The 19,090-nt window shown below is 45.4% G+C and overlaps 1 protein-coding gene across 1 annotated transcript in view; it reads left to right on the top strand.

The window, feature by feature from the left end:
- TTLL10 (tubulin tyrosine ligase like 10) overlaps positions 1 to 19,090 on the top strand; it is a 261,339-nt gene that overhangs the window by 11,703 nt on the left and 230,546 nt on the right. The window lies entirely within an intron of this gene.

The raw sequence follows: 19,090 nt of genomic DNA on the forward strand, positions 1-19,090 counted from the left end.
ACATCTAACAAAAAATGATTCAGTGGTATGGGGATGTATGTGGATGTATGTGTGTGTATATATGTGTGTGTGTATGATATGTTGGTATTAAGTAGAATAATAGAACTAAAGTACCTTTCCCCCCCAGGACAGAATTTCCTTGTTTAAACTTCTGGCAAATTTTTAAATTTTACAATGTAAAATTATTAGTAGAGATTATTTATATTTGAAATATTTGTATGTGTAAGTAGTTTTTTTCAATACTATCCCAAACCTAAAGGAATAGAAATTTGAGAACTCGATCCTGCACCAGGCAAGTGTGAAGGTTGAGTATAGAAACACATGAAAAAGTTAACAAGCCGTGCAGGAATCCTGTGTTAATGAAAGTACAACTTTACAATGGAAGTAACTCATGCCTAGTGATAGAAGTAAGGTGAAAATGGGGAACACATTACTGTGTGCCTCCTGATGGTTAAGTTTATGTCCATTCAAATATGCCCACTATCTGCCCATGACCTGTCCCTTTTTGGGTTATATATCTATAACTAAGAGGACTATTATGTAGGGAAAGTGAGTTTTATTACTGCTTAGCGTAGAGGTCTGTGTCGAGTACTTAACCTTACTTGTTCATGCGTGTATAGCCTGTTGTAGCAAGAATTCAAGAATCTTGAGCTTGCAGGGTTAAGACCTCTAGGTTGCTGATTTGATGGACATTTCCAGAAGCCTTATGTTCTATTTACAATCAGTTTTATTAGCTATAAAATATATTGCCCCTAAAAGCCCATCACTGCTGGTTTTCTACTGCACTTACTGTATTATTGTTTTCCATTGACATCAATGGAATGTTAGGATATACAATCAACTGGTCAGGTCTGTTTATCTCTTTAGCTATTGTGTGTGCATATGGGGCACAATCAAGACTGGAATTTTTCTGGTGACCCATGAGCGTCTTGCCTCATCATGGTACTTTTTTTTAAAATGTGGGAATAAGGAAAGTTGGAGGAAGAGTGCTCTATTTCAAAATAAGATACGCAACTGATGTAGCTCAATTTGCATAGCCTTTTTCAGTTAAGCCCTGCTGCGTAGAAGCACTCTAAGGGTACGTCTACACTACAGTGTTATTTGGAAATATCTAATTTCAAAATAGTTATTTTGAAATAAGATATTTCGAAATAACGCGTCTACACACAAAATGGATTTCGAAATTGCTATTGTGAAATAGCACGTCCACACTGAGTGGACACTGAATCATATTTAAGGCCACCCGGAACCAGTTTCGGCAGGGCATCAGGTCAGGAGTTACTTTGTGTGGCTGCTGCCTGAGGCTATCTGAGGCCTGAGCTTAAAGGGACTCCCCTCCTCCCCGCCCCTGGACAGCCGGTTCTCAGCTTTCCCTGCTAGCTTGCCTACCTCAATGAGGGATAGCAAAGCATTTTTTTCTCTGCATGCTCTGGTTGCCCTCACTCGGGATACCACAGCACTCTGCAGCATGGAGCCAGAGCTGCCCCTGGGCACTCTGGTGCTTCTCTTGGATGCGTTGCTGTGAGCTTGGCTGCACTTTCTGCAGGCTGCCATCCAGGAGGTCCATCAGGGGGCTGTCAGTATCCAGGAGGCCCTGCGGGAGAGCTTCCACCCTGAGGAGCACTAACAGTCTCCCTGGTGTGCCCCACTGGGGGCTTGTGTCTCATTCCTCCCTCACGTCCTTCCACTTTCCCCTCCCTAACCCCCCTTCCTGATGTCAAATAAAATACACGTATTATCATGAACACAAACTCTCTTTATTTAACAAAACTGGGGGGGGGGGGTGAAACTCTGGTGAGACTGGGGAAAAGAGGAGGGGGAAGGGAGGAGAGAAGGTGGGAGAGGGGAGGGGGAAACCTGGGAGGAGGGAGCTGGAAGGGGAAGCAAGGGGAACAAAGGGGAGGGGAAGCTCAGGGCTCAGGGTTGGGAGTCTCGCCGGGCCAACTGTCTCCCAGCACTGCAGGTGCGGAGGCCTCGGCGTCCCCGGGGGGATGGGGAGGGGATGGAGGGTGTGGAGGGAGAAGCGGGAAGGGGAGAAGGAGTGGGAGGAGGAGCAGAAGCTGGTGAGGCAGCAGGCGCCGCACCAGGGTCTGCAGGTGCTGGCAGATGGCACGGCCTTGGGCAAGCTGCTTCCACCGGAGCTGCACGTCTTCTTGCATCCAATGCTGGAGGGTGCGGTGCAGGGCTCGCAGTGCCCCCAGCTGCTGCTGTTGGTAACCCTCCACTGCAGGGTGGTCCTGCGGAGCCCTTGGGTGCGGGAGCATGTCTAGGTGGTGTGGTGCACCCTGCACACGCAGCTGGTGCGGCTGTGGAGAAACAAGAGAAATGGACAGTTATCCCTGGGGACACAGTGGGAGAAGCCCAGCCCCCCTCTTCAAGGTGAGGATGATCGTTCCCTGCACCATCAGAGCCGATGTGCTTGCACAGAGGCCATGTTCGGAATGTCCTGCTATCCCCAAGAATGGGAGCTGCCCCGAGACCGCACCCATGCCCCTGTGTGTGGGTGGGGGGGGGGGGGAGATGTCACCTGCCTCTGTGTAGAGTGGCCTTGTGGAGGGAGGGCATCCTGCTGAGTCCCACCCTGGAGTCAGGAGAATGTCATGCCTCTTCACACATGCGTGTGGCTAACAGGGTAAGGCCCCTGTATGGCAGCCAGCGGGGCCACATGCCCAGGGGTGGCATGGCACATACTCGCACATGCACATGTCCGTGGACAGCAAGGCCCACACGCGCAGTCCCTGATTTCTGTTCCCCTCTCCTTCCCCCTCACTCCCTCCCCCTGCATAAGGGGACAGTGATGGCACTCACCTGTTGTTGTCTCCCTGGCCTCAGATGACACCGGCAACAGGTCTGCTGGAGCAGCTTGGGGGTCCTGGCTGCTCAGCACGCTCCGTCTGGTCTGCTGCAGCTCCTGGCTCTCTTCCTCCTCCTCCTCAATGTCCTGGTCAGGGCCCTCTGCCCCAGAGTTGACAACCACCTGGGGGGCATTGAAATAGGGGCAGCTTGGTGTGTGTGCCCCTAGTTGGGAACTTCCCCCTGTGGCCCTGGCATATGCCTGCCGAAGCTCTTTTATTTTCATTTGCATCTGCTCCTGGGTGCGGATGTGGCCTTTGCTGGCCATGTTGGCAGCTATCCTGCCATAGACAGCCGCATCCTCTGTCTAGTGCGGAGATCATGGACATTGGAGGATTCCCCCCAAACCTCAGTGAGGTTCATGATCTCCACACTGGAGCAGGAAGGCGCCCACCTTTTCCGGCCCCTGGCAGGCTCCTGGGAGCTGGCAGACTGCTCCTGGGAAGTGGTGGAGGGCTGGCTGCTGGTGGCTTGCTGGCTCATGTTGTGGGGCCACTGGGTCAGGGGCAGGACAGACTGTTGGGCTGGCAGGCTTGGAGGTGTCACAGGCACTGTGGCCTAACTCTACACCTTTAAGGGCTCTGGGGTTGCGGAGAGGGAGAGTAATTTTTTTTGGTTGTCACCAGAGTGGCCAGAAGGGCACCCTGGGAAAGTCTGGATGCCCTCTATTTTGAAATAAGCGTATACACAGCGCTTATTTCGAAATAGCAATTTCGAAATTGGCGCTATTCCTCATGGAATAAGGTTTACCAATTTCAAAATAAGCCCTCCGCTATTTCGAATAGCTGTTATTTAGAAATAACTTTGCTGTGTATACATACCCTAGGGCTACGTCTACACTGCAGGCTTTTTGCGCAAGAGCAGCTGTTCTTCTGCACAAACTTGCTGGGTATCTACACTGCATGTGCGTTCTTGCACAAGTAAATTTACAGTACAGCATCAGAAAACAGGGCTTCTTCCAGAAGACTTATTCCTCTCCCCACGAGGAATAAGCCCTTTTATGCAAGAGCTCTTCCACAAGAAGGCAATGTAGACAGACAACATGATTATCTTGCACAAGAAATCCCTATGGCTAAAATGGCCATCAGAGCTTTCTTACACAAGAGAGCGTCCATGCTGCCATGGACACTCTTGCACAAAAGCACATCTCTTCCACAAAAGCACATGCCAGTGTGGACACACTCTTGTGGAAGACCTTTTGCACAAGAACTCTTGCGCAAAACAGTTCTTGCTCAAGAAGCCTGCAGTGTAGATGTAGCCTAAGTGTATACCAGAGAAAGGTATATAGAGCCCACAAAGAACCTTTATAAGAAGCTGGAGAGATTACACTAATTTCTTAAAGACCTAAATGGATTTGGGAATCCTAACAAGAAGATTAGTTCCCTCAAGTAGTGTCACTGTGATACTGTAAAATCTTCTCTGAAACAGTCTGAAATTGAGTATTGCAGAAGCAAAGCATTGCATTTAGTTGTATCTCCACCTAGTCACAGCTTCTGACACAATTATTTCTGTGCTCTGCTTTTCTTCCATGCCTTGCTACAAGTGTATCCTAGAGCAGAAGATCCCACCTTAACCCAGTATGCTGATTGTCAGTGTTTACTGTGTATCACTTAAGAGTGGAACTTCCCAGATTTCATTGAAAAGCTATTTTTGGCGACATGAAATTAGATGGACTCAAGCTACTTTGTCAGGTGCATCATGGCAATACCTGTACTCAATGTAAGCCATTGTAAGGTATCATTTGCAAAAGCAGCACACACATAGTACACAGTTACAGTGGCAACTGCCTGATAGAGAGTCTTGGCTGTTGAACTATTTGGCAGCATTGGAGAACATTTATTTTTTGTAGAAATGTGGTCTTATATTTTGTTTCAGGCTGGATGTTGGAAGAATTAAGGTCACACATTTCTATTTCCCCTCCCATCTCCATAGAAAGTATTTTGTTAAAGCTATAGGCATCAACTGAACGGTTCTCATTTTCAAGCCTCCCCCCCCCCCCGCCAAAAAAAAGTGGTCTTTTCCAGGCAACCACTGTATGAACACATGGACAAAAGCAAACTTAGCTGCCCTACTCTACCAGAGATCAAAATCTCAACTACAACTCAAACAATTCTTCAGCCCCTGAGATAGCTGTGAGATAATCTCAGCAGTACACCTTAAACTTCTGTTGGGGATCAAAGCAAGTTTCCTTCAAGGACATCCTTGGCACAAACTGAAATAGGCTACTGCAATTTCACCCTATCCATCTGCATTTATCATGATTCATCTTTCATCTCTCTCTATTCAGTGCCTCCTTCACAGAGCACTGAATGCTGTGAGGCATAGAAAGATCAGCTTGAAATGTGAGTACTTACAGATTTCCCTGAATGAGCAAAAAGAATGCTAGAAGTGTCTAGAAGAGATGTTTGATTGGCTCTTGGATTAAAAAAAAAGAGGAAGGGAGAAAACAAAATAAGAAAATCTCTAACCCTGCAGAGCATTCATCAGATTGATTGTTTCTAGTGAAAAACACTAAAAAGGAAGTAACGGGGAAACAGATTTCCTCAACAGGATTTCCTTCCAACAGGCTTCTAGCAGCTACTGAAGTTGGGTAATTTAATAGGTTTGGATTTATTAAGCACAAAGTCTGGATTTACTAAGCATGAAGTTTCTACCATGTATCAATCTGACTTGGGGGTTAAGTTTTTCTTTTCCTGAACAAATAGTTGATAATCTGTAAAAATGCCTCTCTTACCTGGGAAATTCATAATGAATTTCAAGTAATATGTGTAAAGCTATATACTGAGAGTTTTCTATTCAATGTGATGGGCATTTGTGCCCCTTTAGCACCACTATAAAATGGTAATTTGCCCCTCCACCCAGTTTTCAGGAATATCATCATATGACATTTGTCCTTCTCTAGTTCATGTTTCCATGGTGGATACCACCAGCAAAGCAGAGGAGGACTTAAGTTCCTGATATTTCTAAGAGCAATTCAACTAAGAATTATGCTAGCTCCAGAATTTGAATTTTGATTTAAATGGTTCAGTTTTGGCAAGGAAGATTCTAGAAGTAATAGGACCCGGTCTAAAATAAAAATAGTAAAAAACAAAACAAAAAATCCCAAACCCACACAAAACAACCACAAGATTGGTGAAATGCCACGAAAGATTTTGTTCAGGAGTAGGATACAGCTTCCATAAAATTGAATGCAATTTTTTTTTCAGAAACAGAACTGAGTCAGGCAATCATCTCATTAGGAGCCAGTATAATAGCAGAAATACCTGAAGGAGGCAGAAGAATTTTAATGTGGTACATAGAGATACATTTACAACTTGTGGGATTAAATTAAGCAAATGAAACTTTAGGCTGAGTTTCAGGGAATGATTCCTGACAGGTGGTGGAATAGTCTCTGAGGGGAAGTAGTGACAGTTCTGTCACTTGGGATCTTTAAAATCAGATTGGGGGAAAATAACCCTAGAAAGCACTGCAGGCACTCACAGTCCATAATCTGAGGTTCTGTTGTGTTTCTGACATCTATGATACTGTCCTTCTCGAGCATCTTGCTGTCACTCAGACAGCAAGAACTGAAGCACTTCAATAATAATTATCCCTGTCAAGAATTCCTCCTCCCCTTTCACGAAATAATTTGATCTTTTAAGTCAGAGCTGCAAATACTAGCCCATGGGCCAGATCCGATCCATCAAGGTATTTACCTGTGCCTCTGCAGGTATGGGAGAATCACAGCTCCTGTTGGCCACAGATTGCTGTTCCCAGCCAGTGGGAACTGTGATCACCTGTACCTGTGGAGGTGCAAGTAAAAATAGCGGTGATGGCTCACCAGGGGCAAACACTGGTGAACTGCTGCCGTTTTACTGCCTACCACTGTTTTAAGTGGTTGTTGAATGTCAGATGTCCACGGAATCCACACATTGTATCCTCAATATATTTGTCTATTACTAAAAGCCACAATGTGTAATCAGCACTTTAATTGCCCACTCTTTAAACTGTAAGCTACCCCTCAACAGGAGCTGTGCTTTGGGTGAACCAACAGGACAATCTTACATTTTTTTCTATATAGAGGCTTTTGAAATGTGAAAAAGCCAAGATAATATCCTAAACTTTTTTTAGGAATCTGCATATATCCGTAGAGCAGATATCTTGAGTGTTACTCCTGGGGGGAATACTGCACCATTGTGAAATTCAGAATTGTGCACAAATTGGCTATGTCTAGACTGGCCCCTAATTCCGGAAAAGTCATGCAAAGCAGGTAAGTCAGAATAGGGAAATCCGCGGGGGATTTAAATATCCCCCGCGGGATTTAAATAAACATGTCCGCCGCTTTTTTTCCGGCTTGGGGAAAAGCCGGAAAAAAGCGTCTAGTCTGGCGTGATCCTCCGAATAAAGCCCTTTTCCGGAGGATCTCTTATTCCTACTTGAATAAGTAGGAATAAGAGATCCTCTGGAAAAGGGCTTTATTCCGGAGAATCGCGACAGTCTAGACGCTTTTTTCCGGCTTTTCCCCAAGCCGGGAAAAAAGCGGCGGACATGTTTATTTAAATCCCGCGGGGGATATTTAAATCCCCCGCGGATTTCCCTATTCTGACTTACCTGCTTTGCATGACTTTTCCGGAATTAGGGGCTAGTCTACACGTAGCCATTAAGGCCTGAGAGACCATAGGTACTGTATATAGCAGAAGCTTGTTTCCATTTTAGATCCACTCTCTCGCTCTTTTAGATGTTCCTAAATTTATATAATGTACCTTTTGTCAACCAGTCTAATTGAATTTTTGACTTTTCAAGCTTTATAAATGTAACCCCTCCTGTTCGCTAGCCCAGTGTGAGGTTATTCAGCGTAGGGGAAGCCTTTGTGGGAGGCTAGGCCTGAGGCTGCTTGGTGTGCTCAGTGTTGTGTTTATTGTGGGTGTATGTGCACCTCAGACCAGACCCACTCAGATAAACCACCAGGAACAGGTTTTATTCTGTAAAAAACATAAAACAGGATCACAGTTCAGCAGCCCCTCCTCTCAGCATGCAGCCTGTGTGCTGCTTCTAGCACAGTCTCTGCTGAGACCGTGCTAGGGGAAGAGGGCACATCCTGGCTGGCACTAGGAAGTTCTCCCAACATGCCGCAGTTTGTAGTCCACAACTTGTAGTTCCCAGGACTGCTGCTGAAACACACTGGTCCTTGGGCTACATAAGCATCATATCTAACAAAGACAGGCGTAACTTTCTTTCTTTATTTGACCTTAGACCTTCATCAACTCACACAGAAAAAAAAATCCCAACCCAGCCTGCTGAGCTTTCCTCCTCTGTGTGTTTACCTGCTATCAATTTAACATCCTCTAACAGGGCACATCTATATTCACTTAAATATCAGATCACTGCATTAGAATTTTTTACCCTATGCTTATCTTGCACTACACAAAAGATAATGCTATTTCTTCTCTCCACCCCCAAATGTTTCTCTTCTATAACTAGTTTATCTGTCCATACAGCTTTTAATACAGATCACTGTGTCATGCCATCAATAAAATATTCTAGGTCCTTACACAAAGGGTATGTCTAGACTACAGGGTTTTGTCGACAAAAGTCGCCTTTTGTCGACAAAACTATACCTGCATCTACACTACCGCTGAGTTCTGTCGACGTGATGTCGATAGAACTCAGCAGTTTTGTCGACGATGATAAACCTCATTCTACAAGGAATAATGCCTTTTGTTGACAGAGTTCTGTCGACAGAAGGCATTATTGCATCTACACTGTCCTTTGCGTCTACACTCTCATGTCGACAAAGCGGCTTGCTTTGTCGACAGAACTGGTTGTAGTCTAGTCACTCTTCGTCGACAGAAGCTTTGTCAACAGTATCTGTCGACAAAAGCCTGTAGTCTAGGTGTACCCAAAGGTAATCCAGCCAGGCTATGTCTACACTGTCGGCTTTGCCAGCAGTGCCTATGCAAATGAAGCACAGATTAGCATATCACCACACTTCATTTGCATAATTTATTCAAGCCATTTTTGTGCAAGGGGGGTTTGCACAAAAATAAGCAGTGTGGACGTGGGTTGGTTTTTTTTTTTTTGCACAAAAACCCCGTTTTGCGCAAGATCCTTATGCCTCTCCAGCAGTGTAGACAAAGTCCCAGTGTTCAAAACACTGAAAGAAGATTTTCTGGCCAAAGTCTCTTGAAAGTGCAGGATGGTTAAACTGGAAACCAGTAAATCAGATCTATGAAAAGACTTAAACCAGAAAACAACAGTGTCAGCTTAAAAATATAAACTATAAATATAAAAGGGATTCATTTTCCAATTTATAAAAATATTAGAAGACTTATCCAGTGTTCCTCAGGTCCTTCAGGGCAGGGAGCTGGTGGTTAGGGTTGTCAGGTGTCTGGTATTCAACCAGACAGTCCGGTCTTTGGGCCCTCTGTCTGGTAAAAAAATTCAGGAAATACCGGACATGTGTAATGTCCGGTATTTTCTGGTTTTCTGGCTGGGGTACGGGCGGGGGGAGTGGCTGGGAGTACGGGGCGCAATCGGCGCTGGGAGCCTCTGGTTGCGTCTGATGTAGGAGTGATGCCTTGGGGAGGAGGAGAAGCCCTGTCCATGCTCCTGAGCACTGTTCAAGTGCGTTGTGTGGAGCTATATCCGGACTCCTTGTGCTTCGCCGGGACCGTGTGCGGGACAGGCAGAGCCCTGGGATCTGCATGTGCCCGGGTCAGTCCTGCTCCCCGCCGGCCAATTCTCTTTCCCCCCCGCTCGCCTCCTGACGAGCCCCACTCCTCCCAACTTCCCCCCGACCAGCTTTCCGCCAGCCTCCCCCCCATCTTCCCCAGCCAGCCCCGCTGCCCCCGACACCCCCGCCGACCAGCCCTGCTTCCTGCCAGTGTCCACCCCGATCTGCCCTGGCCAGTCCCGCTGCCCCTGACCAGCCCTGCTTCCCACCAGCCACCCATCTCCAATCTCCCCCGGCTAACCCCACTGCTCCATACCCCCTCTCCCCCCGCCAGCCCTGCTTCCTGTCCCCCCCCTCCCGGCCAGCCCCATTGCCCTCCTGGCTGGTCCCTCCCTCCCCATCTCATGCTTGATCAGGTGTGTCCGGTATTTTTTCTGAAGCTACCTGGTAACCCTACTGGTGGTGTGAGTGGTGCAGGGGTCAGGGCAAGGGCATAGAGATGTAGAGAGCTTAAGGTTGGAGACTGTGGGTTTGGGGTATGCAAGAATCAGGGTTGGGGATTGAGGAGGGGCTCAGGGTAGGGAGCTGAGGACGTGAGGGGTATAGGAGTCAGGGTTGGGGGGTAAGAAGTGGCTTAGGGCAGGGTAGAGGTGGTCACCGACTTCTCCCCCGGACCAGCTTGGGGCCGCAGGGACTATCCACCCCTCCTGCCAGCTTCTTTCTGGGGCTGACTGTGCACCATAATTCCAGCAGGAGGCTGTGAGAGCTAGGAGTGTTTAACCCCTTTGTAAAATAAACCTAAAGGCCCAAGTCCTAAGACATTTAGGCTATGTCTACACTTGCGGTTTCTTACGTGAGTAATATGCAAATGAGGCTAAGCATGGAATATTGCTGACCCTCATTTGCATACCTAATGAGCCACCATTTTTTCAGAAGAGGCTCTTGCGCAAGAAGGAGCGTCTACACTGCCCCTTCTTGCGCAATGCCATTCTTCCTGAAAAGTAATAGGTGTAACAACATAAAGGGCTTAATACAAAGTTTCTATGGTCTATATTTTACAGTGGTCCCTAACGCGGTGCCCGCATGTGCCATCGTGCCCGCCGGTGCATTTATGTGCATCCGCTGAGTTACCAGGGCTGGCCCAAGCCATTCTTGCACCCCGAGTCCCCGGCGCGCGCCAGGGCCGGCTCGAGTCATTCCTGTGCCCCAGGCAGCGGGCGCGTGACGTATGCACGTCTCCACCCCCAGGTGCACGGAGCATGCACAGCCCCGCCCCCCAGCGCGCTTCACATCTTACAGCTGCAATCGGGTGCGCGGCGCCTGATTGCAGCTGTAAGGGGCGCCGTGCAGCTCCCGGTCCTGGGCGCGCGGCTCCTGATGTCAGTTCTAAGGGGCGCCCCATAGCTGGGCACATGGTGCCCCTTACAGCTGCCCTAAGGCGCCCCCCATAGGTTGGCGCCCCGGGTAGCTTTCCAGCTAGCCCCCCCTTAATCCGGCCCTGCATGCGGTGCATGTGCGATCTCGACCCGGATGCCCGGTGCATGCATGGCCCCGCCCCCTGGACATGCGGCGCGTGCACGGCCCCACCCCGGATATGCGGTGCGTGAGTGGCCCCCTGGGCGCCCAGCAGCCCCAAAAGGTTGGGGACCACTGAAGAAGAAAGATATATACATGATCTATCCATATAAGGACTTAGAACGTTTCTCTTAATACAAAGTTACATGAGAATGATACATGGTTATATGGAAATGTTGCAGCGATTTATCCACAACAAGATGGAACCTTGTAGGACCCTGTAGCACAATCGCCGTGGGGTTGAATAGCAGCCCCTAGTTCCACCTTCTGAAAGCGTCCCAACAGGTAGGACCGGAACCACTGCAAAACAGTTCCTCCAATACCCAACTCCTCCAGGCGTTCCAGAAGGATACCATGGTCGATAGTATCAGAAGCCCCTGAGAGGTCCAAGAGAATCAACAGGGATGCACTTCCCTGTCTATCTCCTGGCGTAAGTTGTCTACCAGGGCGACCAAGGCAGTTTCAGTTCCAAAACCCGGCCTAAAGCCAGACTGAAATGGATCTAAATAATCTGTTTCTTCCAAGAAAACTTGGAGTTGCAATGCCACCACCCACTCAAGTACCTTGCCCAAGAAGGGAATATTAGCAACTGGGCAATAGTTATTTAAATCATGTGGGTCCAGGGAAGGCTTCTTGAGTAACGGTTTTATCACTGCCTCTTTCAAGGTGGTGGAAACCATACCAGATCTAAAAGATGCATTAATAATCCCCTGGACCCAGCCAGTCATCCTTTCCCAGCTAGATTTAATAAGCCATGAAGGGCAGGCAGTGGCGGCCCGTCAATACAGGTGAACTAGGTGGTCGCCTAGGGCACCAAGATAAAAGGCTGTTGAGGGCTTTAGAGGCGGGGGCACCAATCATGCGCCGATCGCGCGTTTTGCCTAGGGCGCCAGTTGCCGGCAGCTCGTCTAGGGCCACTCCTGAGGGCAGGGGCCAAGCGAGCACATGGTTGGTCGCACTCCTCCAAGCACCTTGTCCACATCCTCAGTCTCCAGTAGCTGAAAACTGATCCAAAGAAAAACAATTGGGCAGTGCGCTCAACATATTCTGTGCCCCACTTACATAGAGTCCAGATCAAACTGAATGCAAGCGGTCTTATCCAAATCAAACTGAATGTGAGCGGTCTTATCTACAAAGAGTAGATAACATGCTCATGATTAGATGCACATGATTAGATCTGAGGCATAAAATGAACCTGTACTAGACTGTGGTCTGCATTTTAACTTTCAACACAGTAAATTCTGGGACTACCAGCTTCACTGAGAGGTAACTTTACTTAGTGGACAGACAGCATGGGCATGGCAGCCAGGAACTCTGTAGTCTCTTAATTCTTATCTGTACAATGTGGAAAATAAGCGTCCCCTACCTGTTCATCTTTGAAGATGAATTAGTTAATGTGTATATGTAGGTTTCAACAGATGGTTTCAACAAATATACCAGACACAGTTGATATTACATCACAATCTACATTACATCTTATTTAGAAAATACCGGATATTTCTATTTTCTCATTTATATTTTTTCAGTTTGTTTCCCGAACAGAAAGCTCAAATACTGGACTGTCCGGTTCAAAACCAGACATCTGGCAACCCTATGTATATAGCACTTTGAGTGCAAAGTGTTATATAAGGACTAGGCCTTATTGCTGAAGCTTTTGGAAATACGAAATGACCAAGAGAGGCAGGAAGTAGTTTTGTACAGTCATGGGTTTTAAATCCATATTACATAACATTATCACTAGAATGCTCTCTTACCTATGCCATATTTTGTCATAAACAAATGAATGTAAAATATGTGTTGGCAAGTGGTATAAAGCACTGATTTATACAAATGATTATCTTCAAAACAAAATATAACTGGAGACTATCATGTTTGTGAACATGATATTTATCTTAGTGAGATAAATAGAAAGGAACATAAACACTGTCAAATCAAGTGTAAAAATGTAATAAAAGCAAAAAAAGATTTTGAGGAACAGCTAGCTAAAAACTCAGAAAGAAATAACAAAATATTTTTTAAGTACATTAGAAGCAGGAAGCCTGCTAAAAAACCTGTGGGTCCCCTAGATGATCGAGATATAAAAGGAGCAATCAAGGACGATAAAGCCATTGCAGAGAAACTAAATGTTTTCTTTGCTTCAGTCTTCACAGCTGAGGACATTAGGGAGATTCCCAAATCTGCACCATCCTTTGTGGGTAATGAATTTGAGGAGCTGTCCCGGATTGAAGTGTCATTAGAGGAGGTTTTGGAACAAATAGAAAAACTTAATATTAACAAATCTCTGGGACCGGATGGCTTTCATCCAAGGGTTCTAAAAGAACTCAAATGGGAAATTGCTGAACTATTATCTGTGGTTTGTAACCTATCCTTTAAATCGGCTTCCGTATCTAATTACTGGAAGGTAGCTAACGTGACACCAATATTTAAAAAGGGCTCTAGAGGTGATCCTGGCAATTACAGACCGGTAAGTCTAACTTCAGTACTGGGCAAATTAGTCGAAACAATAGTAAAGAATAAAATTGTGAGGCAAATAGAAGAACATAATTTGTTGGACAAAAGTCAACATGGTTTCTGTAAAGGGAAATCATGTCTTACTAATCTATTAGGGTATGTCTACACTGCCACCCTAGTTCGAACTAGGGTGGCTAATGTAGGCATTTGAACTTGCAAATGAAGCCCGGGATTTAAATATCCCAGGCTTCATTTGCATGTTCCCGGGCGCCGCCATTTTTAAATGCCCTGTAGTTCGAACTACCTGCCCGTGGCTACACGCGGCACGGACTAGGTAGTTCGAATTAAAGCTCCTAATTCGAACTACTGTTAAATCTCCTTGCAGGAGGAATAACGTTAGTTCGAATTAGGAGCTTTAATTCGAACTACCTAGTCCGTACCGCATGTAGCCGTGGGCAGGTAGTTCGAATTACAGGGCATTTAAAAATGGCAGAGCTCAGGAACATGCAAATGAAGCCTGGGATATTTAAATCCCGGGTTTCATTTGCAAGTTTGAATGCCTACATTAGACACCCTAGTTCGAATTAGGGTGGCAGTGTAGACATACCCTTAGAGTTCTTTGAAGGGGTTAACCAACATGCAGACAAGGGGGATCCAGTAGATATAGTATACTTAGATTTTCAGAAAGCCTTTGACAAGGCCCCTCACCAAAGGCTTTTGTGTAAATGACATTGCCATGGGATAAGAGGGAAGGTCCTTTCATGGATTGAGAACTGGTTAAAAGACAGGAAACAAAGGGTAAGAATAAATGGTAAATTTTCAGAATGGAGAGGGGTAACTAGTGGTGTCCCCCAAGGGTCAGTCCTGGGACCAATCTTGTTCAACTTATTCATAAATGATCTGGAGAAAGGAATAAGCAGTGAGGTGGTAAAGTTTGCGGATGATACCAAACTGTTTAGGATAGTCAAGACAGAAGCAGACTGTGAGGGACTTCAAAAAGGTCTCACCAAACTGAGTGATTGGGCAACAAAATGGCAAATGAATTGTAATGTGGATAAGTGTAAAGTAATGCACATCAGGAAAAATAACCCCAATTATACGTACGGTATGATGGGGGCTAATTTGGCTATGACAAATCAGGAAAGAGATCTTGGAATTATCGTGGATAGTTCTCTGAAAACTTCCACACAGTGTGCAGCGGCGGTCAAAAAGGCAAATAGGATGCTAGGAATTATTAATAAAGGAATAAAAAATAAGACACAGAGTATCTTACTGCCTCTGTATAAAACTATGGTACGCCCACATCTTGAATACTGTGTACAGATGTGGTCTCCTCACCTCAAAAAAGATATTTTGGCCTTGGAAAGGGTTCAGAAAAGGGCAACTAAAATGATTAGGGGTTTGGAACGGGTCCCATATGAAGAAAGGTTAAAACGACTGGGACTTTTCAGTTTAGAAAAGATGAGCCTGAGGGGGGATATGATAGAGGTATATAAAATCATGAGTGGTGTGGAGAGGGCCGATAAAGAAAAGTTATTTATTAGTTCCCATAATAGAAGAACTAGAGGACACCAAATGAAGTTAATGGGTAGCAGGTTTAAAACTAATAAAAGAAAGTTCTTCTTCACACAGCATGTAGTCAACCTGTGGAACTCCTTGCCAGAGGAGGCTGTGAAGGCTAGGACTAAAACAGAGTTTAAAGAGAAGCTAGATAATTTCATGGAGGTTAGGTCCATAAAAGGCTATTAGCCAGGGGATAGAAATGATGTCCCTGGCCTCTGTTTGTCAGAGGCTGGAGAAGGATGGCAGGAGACAAATCACTTGATCATTGTCTTCGGTCCATCCCCTCTGGGGCACCTGGTGCTGGCCCTGTCGGCAGACAGGATACTGGGCTAGATGGACCTTTGGTCTGACCCAGTACGGCCATTCTTATGTTCTAACACTTTGATTATATATTGCCCATGCCTTTTCTCTACCTTTCATCTGCCTTGTGTCTTTTTGCACTGTAGGCTCCTTTGGGGAAGGACTCTTCCTTTATATCTTTACAGGCCCCAACTTTCACAGGTATTTAGATTCTTAACAACTATTGAAATCAATGGATGTTAGGAGACTAAATACTTGTGAGTATCTGGACTGTACTGCCTGGCACATTCTGGGGTGGCTATTAATAATAAAGCCAAATGGCATGGATTGTACTTTAAAGAAAAACCTTCTCTACCCTTCTGTAGGTGCTTTTCCTCCTTCCCCCCATAAAATACTCAGTTCAGACAGGATACAGCATTGGAGAGGCACTAAAATCCGAGTTTATGACAATGCAGTTTGTTCCCAGCTAAAGGATTCTATTACCAAGTCAGCATTGTCATTTTACTACAGTTGAAATATCCAGGAGAGAATATTTGAGGGGAGAGCTTATATATCATTTGTATTGGTTCAAGAACATGTATAATAAACATGAACTATGTGAACAATAAGCATAACAATAAATCCAGGGTTTGTTACTTTCCTTTTTGTTGTCAAATTCTCAACTGCATAAATTGGTAAAACAGCAGGAAATGGACAACCAACCCTTTCCTCGCCTTTCAACAATTAAAACACCCACTTCACACCACTTTGTTGCCAGCCCTACAAACACTTATGCATGTGCACAATTTTTCTTACATACTTTCCCTTTAAATTAGTGGAGATGCTCACATGCACAAAGTTAAATGCATGGGTAAGCGTTTGCAGGACTGGGGTCTAAGATCTATATTGTATGCTTGGAAAGTTCCCAGAAGGTATCATCCAGGTGCAATACAGCAAACTTTCAGGCTACTGAGAAGAGAGTTCAGAATCAGACTCATTTCTGATAATAGCTGAATGTTTTACAAAAGGAAGAGTTCTGACCCCCTGCTCTCTAATGTGTGCTACTTGACAGCCCAAATCCACCCCTCTCCCTTCACAAGCTCTGATACACACAGCATACCAGGAGCAGGATGGAGGATGATAGGATTACAGGTCAACCTTGCTATTAGTCCAAGATACGTTCCAAACAACTTTAACTCATAGAGAAACAACTTAAAGTGGGACATTTTTTCCCGTGGCAGTCTTCCATTTGTGCAAATTGGGGGGGAGGGGAGAAAGAGGGGTTTGCACAACTTAAGAGCCGGGAATGGGAGGCCTTATACAGCATCAGTTCCTACAAGTGTCAATGACTTCAATGTGGAATGGATGTTTACGGGGGTGACTTATAGTGGGGACGCCCTGTAAATGCTAAAGGGTATCGTGAAACAGCATTATGGAGGCTTCTGTAAATTAGAACAGTCCTTACTACTGCCCAGAATCCCAGAGTGAAAAGGTGATTTAAAAGCTCCTTTGCCTCCTTCTCCCATGGACTGTGGCTTCTGGTATGTACCTCAGCACAGAATTTCAGCCAGAATATTTAATAATGTAGAACTCTCTGAAGTCGCTGCAGGATTGCCTTGAATTGAGGCACTAAAGATACAATTCCTTGTTGTAAATGAGCAAAGACTGAGACCTTTCTTTACCTCAGATCCTCAAGGGACTGGAAATCTTTTTAGTGTTAAAACAGATTGATGGAAGGAAAGTACCTAATCTCAGAAAGGATCAGTAAGAGTTCAGAACTACTAGCAATGAACCCAAGTTTACCAGGGTGCTTCACTGCCTGTATAAGGGAGAGAATTCTGGTACACATTTATATCTTAGATCTGGGGATATTCAAAGCCTATGAATGATTCTGTATTGAGTCTCACATAGCCCGAGCTTTAGACATATCTTTTATTCCCTTTCTTTTTCTCCATTTGTCCTCATCAATGGCATAACCCACAGAGACCTTCCTAGGGTTTTTTTCACCTGTTCTCCTACCACAATTTCTGTTTTGATCAAAGGCCTTACATAATAGAAATCGCTCCCCTGCTGATGCCTGCCATATCTAATATTTATTTTCCTAGAAGAGACCGTGTTAAACTCAACTTAATCCTCTCACAGATCTGGGAATTTATAAATAGTCATAGCTGAAAATGGGGGAGGAAGCAAGGGAAAGAGGATCTTATGAGGTCGTGGTATGCTTGAAGCTCTTCAAAGGAAAATCATTTGTCTATCACAAACAAGGATCATTAGCAAAAATGGCAAAATAGATTACAGAAAAACTAATTATTTATTGTCTGCTGACAGCACACTCTGCATAGTATCAACCTTTTAGAAGGCACTTAACAAAAGCAGATAGATGCACAGTTAAACTATTGTTACAGGTTGAACCTCTCTAGTTTGGCACTCTTGGGACCTGACCGGTACCAAAGCAGAGAATTTGCCAAACCATGGGAGGTAAATTTTGTCGAGCAGCATTATCAACACTTCCACTACTTACTGGGCTCTTAAAAGATATTTAGGAGTAAACTAGAGCTAAATGACTTTGAACTGAGTTTCACATAGCCTGAGCTTTAGACATATCTTCTGTTCCCTTTCTTCTTCTTAAGTTGTCCTCATCACTGGCATAATCCACAGAGACCTTCCCAGGGGTTTTTTCACCCGTTCAGAATAGAACACTGAGAGTCATGACTGGTGGCTGTTAACGGGCTTTATGGGACCACAGGAAACTTGGCCATGTCTAACTTGGCCATGTCTAACCAAAATCATGCCAGATCATGGATGTTGCCAGACCAGAGAGTGTCTGACTAGAGAGGTTCAACCTGTATTGCTAAATACATTTCTAAAGCATCCATAATCTGGACATGCATTGCATACATTAGAGATACATTAAATTCCGATCAAGGGATCCTTGCTCTGCTTTCCTTTCTCCTCAGTAAGAATTTTTAGGGCAATTCTGTAGCAGCTAGGAGAAGGCCTTGCAACATGACCTAGTAGTGGTCAGATTTGAGCTCGGTTGGCTCTCTGACAGAAGTGAATTTCACAGTGGTTACTAGCTGGAAATGAAATGTGACTTGCACAGAGGAATGATTTCTGTAATCACGCTGATGTACAGCAATAATGTTTTCGTTTCAGCAGAGCCACTCTTCTGTGGCAATAGTTGTGTTTTCTTCATGAATGACTAGAACTGATATGCTGAACTCTCCTTAGCACCAGGTGTTTAATGCAAAGAGCTTCTGAGTGCCCTTTACTTCCACTGAACTCAGTGAAAATGGACATTGCTTAGCACCTTAATGGGTCTGGCCATAAGGCAGTTAGAGGAGTCTAAACCTTATGGTAGTTACTTTATTTAGAGTACTGCAGTTCTTGCACCTACATTGCAAGGGGATCTCATTGTCTAAAGCAAGGCTACTCAACTTTGGAAGCTCCGGGGGCCACAATAATACTCAGAGCACATGCCGAGGGCCGCAACTTAAGTGTGGTTGCATATTCATGCAAACATATATGCAAATATATGCAAATAGCTTCTTTCATACTGACAGGCATGAATACAAAGCACTTTCCACAATGCCCAAGTGCTCCCGCCACCTCTTCCCTGGGGGCTAGAAACACCAACACCCTGTAACTGTCTGTTCCAGTCAGCCCATCCGCTTGTGTCTCTCAATGTTCACCCAACCTGGGAGACGCCTCACCATT

The sequence above is a fragment of the Pelodiscus sinensis genome, chromosome 23, assembly GCF_049634645.1.
Source record: "Pelodiscus sinensis isolate JC-2024 chromosome 23, ASM4963464v1, whole genome shotgun sequence".
Classification (NCBI taxonomy): domain Eukaryota; kingdom Metazoa; phylum Chordata; order Testudines; family Trionychidae; genus Pelodiscus; species Pelodiscus sinensis.